This window comes from Pinus tabuliformis, chromosome 1_2, assembly GCF_031772625.1.
Source record: "Pinus tabuliformis cultivar Carrire ecotype Pingquan chromosome 1_2, CPIR1, whole genome shotgun sequence".
Taxonomy (NCBI): Eukaryota; Viridiplantae; Streptophyta; class Pinopsida; order Pinales; family Pinaceae; genus Pinus; species Pinus tabuliformis.
In genome coordinates, this window is record NC_142298.1 from 562,850,886 (window position 1) to 562,863,644 (window position 12,759).

The following is a 12,759-nucleotide window of genomic DNA, read 5'->3' on the forward strand; positions in this document are numbered from 1 at the left end:
GATCAAGCACGTGGGTTGGTAGGGATGTCTATTTCTCCAGACCTTAGATTCCATATTGCTGAACTTGATACCCCTAATGAAGCAATGAAACAACTCACTAAAGTTTTTGGAATTAAAAAAGAAATTAGAGCCCATCAACTTGAAAATGAGTTACTCACGTTGGACCCCAATAATTTTTCTTCCATTGAAGATTTTTTGTCCAAGTTCAAGACCCTTAGACTTCTCTTGGAAGGTATTAAGGTTAAAAAAAAAAGATGGTAACCTTATCTATTCCATTCTTACTAAGTTGGGACCAACCTACTCTGTGTTTTCTTCCACCTTCCATTTTACAAGAGAAACCTTCATTTCTTAAGGACAAGACTACAAGTCCCCTTCCTTTGATGCCTTTTGTGATTCTTTAATAAGAGAACAAGAGAAACTCTTACATCTTGGTCTTTTTAATCTTGGAAACTCTTCTAAGAAAGCCTTAGCGCCCCAACAACAACCAAATTCAAAGAATCCTAAGAAGTCATATCCTAAAAAGAATGGTCCTAAATCAAACAAGGGTCCTAAGCAATTTCAGTTTCAAAATGAAAAATCATTTCAACAAAATGATAAGGCAAATAAAAACAAAGGGAAGAAGACTGATAGACATTGCCACTTTTGTAATCGAGATCGCCACTTAGAATCCAAATGCTTTAAGAAGATGGAAGCCTTGGAAGCAACAATGAAGAAGCCTAACATCCATTTGGAACACTCTTCAACTTCAACTTCATCTTCAGGAATAACACTTTCTGCATGTGGTTGTCAAGCATCTTGGACTAGATATGCACTAAATGTGTCTTCTTCTTCTCATTCTCATGAGTGGCTCATTGATTCTGGAGCTTCTTATCACATGGCCAAAAACAAAGCCATGTTTTCTTCTTTAAATTATTGTAACAACAAAAATATATATGTTGGTGATGATAGATCTCTTAGTGTCATAGGGACTGGAACTGTTCATATAGACAATGGTCCATTTAATGATGTATTATGTGTTCCAACCTTATCCTGCAACCTTATATCTGTGTATCAGATAACTCATTCTAGTGAAGGTAAAATCATTGAATTTTCACCTCATGATGTTGTAATTAAGGACCTAAGAGATCCTAGACAGATTTTAGCTACTAGCATTGCTGATGATTTTACAAGGTTGTATAAGTTTAACAACTTTGGGTCATCAAATATTCCTTCAGTATTTGTTGCTCATAATGATGAAGTAAGCAAACTTTTGCATGAACGATTTGGTCACTTAAACTATCGCTCCCTTCAAAATCTATGTAAAGAAAATATGGTGACAGGTCTTCCAATGGTATCTTGCAGAGATGGTGTTTGTTCCGAATGTGTACTCAGAAAACATCATCGGGATAGTTTGAAAAATGTGCCTCTTGGCACGCCTCAGCCCCTTTACAACTTGTGCATAGTGATTTATGTGGTCCACTTCTAGTTGTTTCATTCTTTGGCTACAAGTATTTCTTAACTTTCATTGATGATTTCTCCAAACGCACTTGGGTATACTTCTTAAAACTCAAGAGTGAAGTATTTTAAATTGTTCTTGACCTTTAAGGCCTTTGTTGAAAAACAATCTGGACATCAAATTCTTAAGGTAAGATCTAATAATGGCAGAGAATATGTTAACAACAAATTCATCAACTTTTGCACTGAGAATGGAATTCAAATGCAACATACTATTCCATATACTCCACAACAAAATGGTATAGCTGAAAGGAAGAATCACACCTTAAAGGAAATGGCTAATTGTATGCTTCAATCTAAAGAACTTAGTCTTAATTTTTGGGCAGAAGCAATTAACTGTGCAAATTACACAGTAAATCACACTCCTACTAAGGTTTTAAAGAATATCACTCCAAAAGAAGCATGGAGCTCAATTAAACCAGATGTAAGTCACTTTCGTGTTTTTGGAAGTGAAGCATGGGCCCATATTCCAGATGAGAAACATAAAGCTTTAGAACCTAAGAGTGAAAACTGTGTTTTTGTTGGATATTCTGAAGATGTCAAAGGATATAGACTTATTCCACTTAAATCCAAAAATGTTATCATTAGAAGAGATGTAAAGTTTGTTGAAAATATATCGGCCTACGAGCCTAGTTCGGTGGATGTGCCACCTATCTCTATCCCTTCTACTTCTGAAAATATTTCTTCTTCAGATGATGACAACGAGGATGAAAATCCTCCCCCACCTTCTTAGGATCCTCCTTCAGCTCTTTAGTTTCCAAAATGGGTCCGTGCTACTTGGGATGCAGCAGGTGCTCTTGCCGGTGATCCTACAGATTAGCGACATACACGTTCTCAGTTTGATAGAGCCTCTTCTTTACTGGCTCAAGCTTCAACGAATTATGATCCTGACACCTTTGCAGAAGCTTCAGGCCATCCAGTGATCCAGGTGGATGTTGGTGGCCACCCACCTATCCCATTTGGACCCCCACAACTGTCTCTTTCAGTCTTTTCAGTTTCCTAAATTGTAGCACAGTTTACTATTTTTAGCAGTTTTTCGGGTCCTGAACTTCCGGAGCCGTTTTTGAGGCCCTAACGAGCTATCGTACGCGTCAAACGGAGATCGTATGCCAAAGTTACGACCCCGGGAAATTGATGTACCAATTTACCCAAACGGGGCCCACAATTTGGCGTTTCATCTTCTAGGGTTAGGTTTCGGGATGTGAAGGGTTTTTCATTGTTTCTCAACAATAAATAGGCCTTCGAGCCTCATTGTAAGACAGTTCGGAACAGTTCAGAGGCATGTAGCCGCACATCTCTTCTCAGAGATAAGCTACCATCGCCCTAGCTGGTTTATTTCCATTTTTGGTTGTAAGCATATTTCAGTATTCTCCATTAATGAAATGAAGCATTATTTCCGCTGCATCTCTGTGTTTATGGTTATTGCATCTCTGTATTTATGGTTATCTCTGTAATCTATTGCGTTCATGTTTAAATTCGGATCAGTGGTATCAGAGCGGTCTGCTTTTTCTCTGTTTTTCTTTGCATGTCCCCAACGAGGTCGGGATATAAGGAGTTAGGGCTTGAACTGGTCGAACCTTTGCAAGACCAGCCTCGCAAATCCCGACGGCCTCCCATGGCGGATCAGAAGAAAGACGAGGGAGCAGGAGATCCTATCAAAATCTTGCTCGAAGAAGCACTCGAGCGGCAAAGGAACGCGATGATGGATAGCTTTGCGCAGATTCTTCAGCGACTACCCAGAGGCGACGCATCGGCTTCCAACAGCGACTCTGGAAATGCCACACCCTTCAAGGTACAAGTTAATTTTGAAATCCCCATATTCGAGGGTCAAATAGACGCAGATGCCGTAGATAAATGGTTAAATCTGCTAGATGGGTATTTTTCTGTTCATGAATTTTCAAATCGGGAAAAGATTGTTTTCGCTCTTCTCAAAGCAGCCCCGCACGTCAAGGACTGGTGGGAAACCTACTGCGAGCAGAAGGATGAAAATACAGGCTCACTATTTTCGGCCGCACCCACTTGGAATGACTTTCGGGATGCCATCAAGGAGCAGTACTACCCTGTCGGAAGCTATGAGGACAAATACATCAAATGGACCACACTGCGGCAGGGACGAGACCAAGATGTGCCGGAGTTCACAAACATTTTTCATACCCTTCGCACACAGTTGGGTATCAAAGATTCTGAGCTGCATCTGGTACTCAAATATCGCGGCTGCCTACACAGATACATCCAGGAAGAGATGGGGTTCTTGAACATCTCCTCACTCGGCACAGCATACCGATACGCTGTCAAAATCGAGCAAAAGTTCAAACAGAAGAAGCGAGACTTTGGATCTGCAAATCCGAAGCCCAAAGGACAAAGCCAAGGCGGGGTGACCCAAGACAACCCGTCGAAGCCGCAAGAAAAGAACAACACCACGAAGCCGAAGAAGGACACAGGAAAGTGGTGTGAGTTCCACAAGAGTCCCACTCATAACACAAGTGAGTGTCGGACCAAGCAGTCGCTGGTGGCCGAGTTGAAGGCTTCCGAATCAGATGCATGTTCCGACCCTGAGCCAGAACTCGACAAGGGGAATGGCAAAGGGAAGCAGATCATTGATGCGGATCCTAGCGCCACTGTTGCCACTGCCAAGATCAAGAAAACTGAGCCCGAAGATCCAGAGGAAGGGGAGCGTCTTTTCCACTCACAGATGTGGGTGAAGGGTTCACCGCTGCGATTCATTGTCGACAGTGGTAGCCAAAAGAACCTGGTTTCAGCAGAGGTCGTGAAGCGGTTGGGCCTACCGACTACACCACACCCACAGCCGTACAGTATCGGGTGGCTTCATGAAGGACGAGATCTCAAAGTTCGCCAGCAGTGTCGCCTTCCCTACAGCATCAAGCCCTTCACAGACGAGGTATTGTGTGATGTTACACCTCTGGATGTTTGCGATGTATTATTAGGCCAACCATACTTATGGAGGCGACATGCTGTGTATGAGTCAAGGCCTCGTGCTGTCATTATTTCTTTGAATAATTCATTATACAGGATACCAGAGGTAGCCCCACCTACCGCCACATCTTTGTTCACTACCAAGAAAGGCAGCAAGCTCATATCACAGACCAGGAAATTCATCTGTCTAGTTCACTCCCAAAATAAGGGGAAGATCGTTGCTACATCCATGACCCCTGCAAAGGGTTCCTCCATGCAGCAGCAGCAGCAAAGGGATACGGTCATGAAAAAACACAGGAACAACTTCTCCTCACCCACATGGGTACCACACAAGTTTCAGGTGGGCAACAAAGTCTGGTTGCATCGACAGAAAGAATGCCTTACCAGAACCCATCAGAAGCTCAGACCACTCCGACATGGTCCTTACAGCAGTACCAAGGCTATGGGGAACAATGCTTTGGAGCACATCATTCCTCCATTCCTTCGCCTGCACCAAATGTTCAATGTGGACCATCGGCGACCATGCTTCCCACCATCACTGGACACATCAGAGATTGCAGGACAAGTTCAGCAGATGGAGGAACTCAACGCAATGGGGACCATTGCTTCCTAAGGGGGGAGGAATGATCCAGGTGGATGTTGGTGGCCACCCACCTATCCCATTTGGACCCCCACAACTGTCTCTTTCAGTCTTTTCAGTTTCCTAAATTGTAGCACAGTTTACTATTTTTAGCAGTTTTTCGGGTCCTGAACTTCCGGAGCCGTTTTGAGGCCCTAAACGACGTTTTTTAGGGATCTGGGGCAACATGGGTCCATGGACCCATGTTGCCTCCCAAAGTGGTAGTACTCGGATAGATCTTTCTAACGAGCTATCGTACGCGTCAAACGGAGATCGTATGCCAAAGTTACGACCCCGGGAAATTGATGTACCAATTTACCCAAACGGGGCCCACAATTTGGCGTTTCATCTTCTAGGGTTAGGTTTCGGGATGTGAAGGGTTTTTCATTGTTTCTCAACAATAAATAGGCCTTCGAGCCTCATTGTAAGACAGTTCGGAACAGTTCAGAGGCATGTAGCCGCACATCTCTTCTCAGAGATAAGCTACCATCGCCCTAGCTGGTTTATTTCCATTTTTGGTTGTAAGCATATTTCAGTATTCTCCATTAATGAAATGAAGCATTATTTCCGCTGCATCTCTGTGTTTATGGTTATTGCATCTCTGTATTTATGGTTATCTCTGTAATCTATTGCGTTCCTGTTTAAATTCGGATCAGTGGTATCAGAGCGGTCTGCTTTTTCTCTGTTTTTCTTTGCATGTCCCCAACGAGGTCGGGATATAAGGAGTTAGGGCTTGAACTGGTCGAACCTTTGCAAGACCAGCCTCGCAAATCCCGACGGTCTCCCATGGCGGATCAGAAGAAAGACGAGGGAGCAGGAGATCCTATCAAAATCTTGCTCGAAGAAGCACTCGAGCGGCAAAGGAACGCGATGATGGATAGCTTTGCGCAGATTCTTCAGCGGCTACCCAGAGGCGACGCATCGGCTTCCAACAGCGACTCTGGAAATGCCACACCCTTCAAGGTACAAGTTAATTTTGAAATCCCCATATTCGAGGGTCAAATAGACGCAGATGTCGTAGATAAATGGTTAAATCTGCTAGATGGGTATTTTTCTGTTCATGAATTTTCAAATCGGGAAAAGATTGTTTTCGCTCTTCTCAAAGCAGCCCCCACGTCAAGGACTGGTGGGAAACCTACTGCGAGCAGAAGGATGAAAATACAGGCTCACTATTTTCGGCCGCACCCACTTGGAATGACTTTCGGGATGCCATCAAGGAGCAGTACTACCCTGTCGGAAGCTATGAGGACAAATACATCAAATGGACCACACTGCGGCAGGGACGAGACCAAGATGTGCCGGAGTTCACAAACATTTTTCATACCCTTCGCACATAGTTGGGTATCAAAGATTCTGAGCTGCATCTGGTACTCAAATATCGCGGCTGCCTACACAGATACATCCAGGAAGAGATGGGGTTCTTGAACATCTCCTCACTCGGCACAGCATACCGATACGCTGTCAAAATCGAGCAAAAGTTCAAACAGAAGAAGCGAGACTTTGGATCTGCAAATCCGAAGCCCAAAGGACAAAGCCAAGGCGGGGTGACCCAAGACAACCCGTCGAAGCCGCAAGAAAAGAACAACACCACGAAGCCGAAGAAGGACACAGGAAAGTGGTGTGAGTTCCACAAGAGTCCCACTCATAACACAAGTGAGTGTCGGACCAAGCAGTCGCTGGTGGCCGAGTTGAAGGCTTCCGAATCAGATGCATGTTCCGACCCTGAGCCAGAACTCGATAAGGGGAATGGCAAAGGGAAGCAGATCATTGATGCGGATCCTAGCGCCACTGTTGCCACTGCCAAGATCAAGAAAACTGAGCCCGAAGGTCCAGAGGAAGGGGAGCGTCTTTTCCACTCACAGATGTGGGTGAAGGGTTCACCGCTGCGATTCATTGTCGACAGTGGTAGCCAAAAGAACCTGGTTTCAGCAGAGGTCGTGAAGCGGTTGGGCCTACCGACTACACCACACCCACAGCCGTACAGTATCGGGTGGCTTCATGAAGGACGAGATCTCAAAGTTCGCCAACAGTGTCACCTTCCCTACAGCATCAAGCCCTTCACAGACGAGGTATTGTGTGATGTTACACCTCTGGATGTTTGCGATGTATTATTAGGCCAACCATACTTATGGAGGCGACATGCTGTGTATGAGTCAAGGCCTCGTGCTGTCATTATTTCTTTGAATAATTCATTATACAGGATACCAGAGGTAGCCCCACCTACCGCCACATCTTTGTTCACTACCAAGAAAGGCAGCAAGCTCATATCACAGACCAGGAAATTCATCTGTCTAGTTCACTCCCAAAATAAGGGGAAGATCGTTGCTACATCCATGACCCCTGCAAAGGGTTCCTCCATGCAGCAACAGCAACAAAGGGATACGGTCATGAAAAAACACAGGAACAACTTCTCCTCACCCACATGGGTACCACACAAGTTTCAGGTGGGCAACAAAGTCTGGTTGCATCGACAGAAAGAATGCCTTACCCGAACCCATCAGAAGCTCAGACCACTCCGACATGGTCCTTACAGCAGTACCAAGGCTATGGGGAACAATGCTTTGGAGCACATCATTCCTCCATTCCTTCGCCCGCACCAAATGTTCAATGTGGACCATCGGCGACCATGCTTCCCACCATCACTGGACACATCAGAGATTGTAGGACAAGTTCAGCAGATGGAGGAACTCAACGCAATGGGGACCATTGCTTCCTAAGGGGGGAGGAATGATCCAGGTGGATGTTGGTGGCCACCCACCTATCCCATTTGGACCCCCACAACTGTCTCTTTCAGTCTTTTCAGTTTCCTAAATTGTAGCACAGTTTACTATTTTTAGCAGTTTTTCGGGTCCTGAACTTCCGGAGCCGTTTTGAGGCCCTAAACGACGTTTTTTAGGGAATTTGGAGCAACATGGGTCCATGGACCCATGTTGCCTCCCAAAGTGGTAGTACTCGGATAGATCTTTCTAACGAGCTATCGTACGCGTCAAACGGAGATCGTATGCCAAAGTTACGACCCCGGGAAATTGATGTACCAATTTACCCAAACGGGGCCCACAATTTGGCGTTTCATCTTCTAGGGTTAGGTTTCGGGATGTGAAGGGTTTTTCATTGTTTCTCAACAATAAATAGGCCTTCGAGCCTCATTGTAAGACAGTTCGGAACAGTTCAGAGGCATGTAGCCGCACATCTCTTCTCAGAGATAAGCTACCATCGCCCTAGCTGGTTTATTTCCATTTTTGGTTGTAAGCATATTTCAGTATTCTCCATTAATGAAATGAAGCATTATTTCCGCTGCATCTCTGTGTTTATGGTTATTGCATCTCTGTATTTATGGTTATCTCTGTAATCTATTGCGTTCCTGTTTAAATTCGGATCATCCAGATTGGAACGCAACTATGAATGAAGAATATCGTTCATTATTGGAAAATGATACATGGGATCTTGTTCCTCTACCAAAGGGACGAAAACTTGTTAGATGCAAATGGGTTTACAGAACCAAGTATGGACCAGATGGAAAAGTTGATAAACATAAAGTTCATCTTGTTGCTAAGGGTTTTTCACAAGTAGAAGGCATTGACTATACTAAAACCTTCTCCCCTGTTGCCAAAATGAACTCTATCCGCCTTGTTCTTTCCCTTGCTGCCTCTTTCAAATGGGAAGTCCATTAGATGGATGTTAAATCTACCTTCTTGCATGGGAACTTGCATGAAGAAATCTATATGGGACAACCTACTCGCTTTATACAAACAGACTCCAGCCTTGTATGTTGGCTTAAGAAATCCCTTTATGGTCTGAAGTAAGCCCCTCGGGCTTGGTATGCCAAAATGGATAGCTTTCTTTTAGAAATTGGTTTTTCTAGGTGTCATTCTGTCAATACTGTCTACACCAAGAAAGTGGGCAAGTCTCTTATCATTCTTGTTCTTTATGTTGATGATCTTATACTTACTGGTAGTGATCCCAACCTTATAAACCATGTGAAGTCCAGCCTTAAAAAGAAGTTTGAAATGACAGACTTAGGACACTTGCATTATTTTCTTGGTCTTCAAGTCTTGCAATCCAAGGAAGGTATTTCCCTGTCCCAGTCCAAGTATGTCTATGATCTTCTACGCCATTTTCACATGGAAAACTGTAAGCCAGCCCCTTCTCCCTTTCAGTCTGGGGCCAAACTTTCAGTCACTTGTACTTGCCCTGAAGTTGATGCTACCTTATACTGTCAACTTATAGGAAAACTTTTGTATCTGACCCATACTCGTCCTGACCTTTCCTTTGTTGTTGGCCTTATTGCTCAGTTTATGCAAAACCCACATGAAAGTCACTGGAAAGCAGCTAAAAGAATACTTCGTTATGTTCGAGGTACAATTCAGTTTGGGATTCATTACAATGCAGAAGCGTCTCCTCTATTGGTTGGTTTCACTGATTCCGATTGGGCTGGTGACCCTGATGATTAGAAGTCTACTGCAGGTTATGTGTTCACTCTTGGTTCATGACCTATTACATGGGCTTGCAAGAAACAAAGTGCCATTTCTCTTTCTCAGCAGAAGCAAAGTATCATGGTGCCATAGAAGCTAGTAAGGAAGCCCTATGGCTTCGTTAGATCCTGTCAGAGTTTGGCTTTCAACAGCAACATCCGACTACACTTTGGTGTGATAATCAAAGTGCCATTCAACTATGCAAAGATCTAGTCCAACATTAGCGCAACAAACACATTGAACTGCACATGCACTTAATCAGAAAGCTCATTCATGACCATGTTCTTGAAGTGCAATATTGTTCAACAGATGATCAAGTTGCATACATCTTTACAAAGGCTCTCACAGAGGCGAAGTTTACTAAACTTCGATTTATGGTTGGAGTTCAGGAAGTTGTCACTAAGGGGGGATAGGCTCTAATGCCTCCTTCCTTCTCCTATTGTGTCATATTTGTACATCCTTAAATCTTATCCCAAGTTGTTCTTAAGGGGGGATGTTAGGATATTCCGACACATAGGAAATAATTAAGTATAGCTTGTTCTAGTGTAGAGTTAGGTAAAGTGTGTTTCTTTACTATGTACTTTTGTAGCTTACAATCTGATGGTCATGATATGTAGTGATCCGACGGTTCATTCTCTCCTCGGTATTATCGACACTTGATCCGTGGCTTAACACCCGATTGGTCCATGATCTCTATTTAAAGAGCATGGAGAGTCATTTGTAGGGTAACCGTTCATGAGAGAAGCTTATGTAAATTTTCATTCTTTCATTAATAAATTGCCTGAAGTGGCCACGTTGGCTCAGGCCGTGCACTGTTTCCCTCTTTGACGGTTTTAACCACATCAAGAATATTGGTGTATTAACCTGTGACCTATTTGTGAGCGCTGTCCTTTGGTGTTCTGTTTGAGGAACTTACCCTGTAAATTCCTACAAGTAGGAGAAAAGGGAGATGAAATGTAATGTGTTGCATGTGAGGAGGAAAATGAAAGAAAATAATGGAAAATGAAGAAAATAGGGGCCTAATCGATAAAAAGGCTTATGAGGATCAGTTAATAACCTTTTGTCACTTCAGTTTTGGAGCTCTTTCATTATTCTCTCTCTCTCACAATCTTGGATACTTAGAGTTTTTTGGAGCACTCTTGGAGGGTGTGGCATACTGGGATTTTTGGAGCAAGAAGGTAAAGGAAGAGCAAGAAAGCGCAAGAGGACATTGGGATCAACAACTACAACGGATTTTGCTTGCAAGTACCGAGCTGCATGAATGTTTTCCTCACTAGTTTTGGAATGAATGGCATATGTATGTGGTTTATTGGTCATGATTTGTGATTGGCATGGAGGATTGCCTGTATTGACAATGGATTGCCTAGCCTTGCCATTTCCTGGATAGCCATGGAGATTGTGGGTTTATTTCCTTGTTTTATTTTGGTTGGTTCTCATGTTTCCTTAGCTTGGGTTGAGTTACTAGTTCCTAGAGCCTTGGTTGGACAAACGCTTTGGAGCCCTATAACAACTTGGGTTGAGTTATTAGTCCTGAAGCTTTGGTTGGACAAACGCTCTAGAGCCTTTGGTGGGTTGGGTTACTAGTCCTGGAGCCTTGGTTAGAGAAACGCTCTGGAGACCGACGACAGTTGTGCGTTTAGTTACTAGTCTTGGAGCCTTGGTTGGAACAAACGCTCTGAAGCCCTAGAAGGCTTGGATAGAGACCAATCTGATGATGGTTTTGTGATGTCCGACCGTGAGGTGGAATCACTGTTTGATGGGTTGAGGTGGATGACCTCTAGAAGCCCTGAATGGTTTTGGACTGACGTGGTCTATGAGATCCCACATTCATGCTTGCAATATGGCACGAGGGTGAATGATTGAAGAGAGATTTGGCTCAGCCATTCTACGATCGGGTGGAACATCGAAGTCCCATCTTGGGTTTGGAGTTTGCATCATCAATATGAGGTTATTTCTCCTTGTATTTCTATGAGTATTATACTAGTCTATATGTGGATTATATGGTTGTGATTTCCTTGATATTTTTGTTGCTATTATGTTGGTTATGTATGTGTTTTATGACAATAGCTATGGCTCTCATCATGTTTTTACTGGTAAATGAATGAACAATGTATCTATGACCTAATGGATGAAATGATAGCTAATGTGTTGAGACATCAATGTCTCTTAGCGATGCTCAGCTATATATGGGACCCCTATGCTCAGATATGTTATTTACACCTATAGATTACATATTCATGATATGTTTGATGAAATGTCTATCATGGCTAGTAGGGGTCCAATCAAGTAACTATATTTGTACTGTCATTTCCCTATTACCTTATTGTTCTAAAGCTGTCATTCAATTATGGGTAGTGACCTAGCCTTTGGGCCTGAAAATGTGGCTCAAATCCCAAGGACGTTGGCACAACAATGAGCAAAATAGTCCTTGGACGTTAGCATGCCTGGTCATGAGAGCGGCCAGAGCCTCTTGGATGTTGGCAGGCCTATAGCATGGGAGTGTCCAGGGGTCAAATGGTCCAAAATGTTAGTGGGACGAAGGGGCTGGTTGGCAGAAAGGTTGGGTTGGTCCTTGAGGGTCCTAATGTTGATGTTGAATGTCTGTATGGTGTGTTTTCGTCGGTTCCACTTCCTTAACGTAACTTAGGATGTCAAATCATATCATAGTAGCCTCTCGTCGCATGTTTACCCGGTTGACCGATTGCTTGGGTAGATGTGGGAGGAGGGTGTTACAAATGGGTGCACAAATGCATTCGCTTGCCCATCAACAAGGAAGTCTTCATAACAGGGATAGATTCCTCATGCTTTGTCCCAAGGATTTGATCCATTCTTTTGACCATCGCCTTACTTTGCTTACAATCCGCCACACAATGGTCAACTGCATCACAAAATGTGTAAGGAAACTTTTGCCATAAATAATCAATGACGACGAACATGGTGAATCGAAGCCGGTTTCAGGAGGTTCCGAGCACTTTCATTTTTGAGCCTATTTTTTATCTCCGGATCATTGCCTTTGGCTACTCGGGGTTTGGAACCAATAGCAGGTCCGGGATTTCCTTTACTGTGCCAAGTCTGTCATTATTCTTCAGGCTGAGAGGGTTGCTTAGATCCCTTAGATAGTAATACATGTCATGTCATATTGCCATTTTCTATCTAAAATCATCTTAAAATAATAATTTAAAACCAACCTAAACATTTCATACCATAAAATAAAATAAATCCCTATAATTCAATAAAATA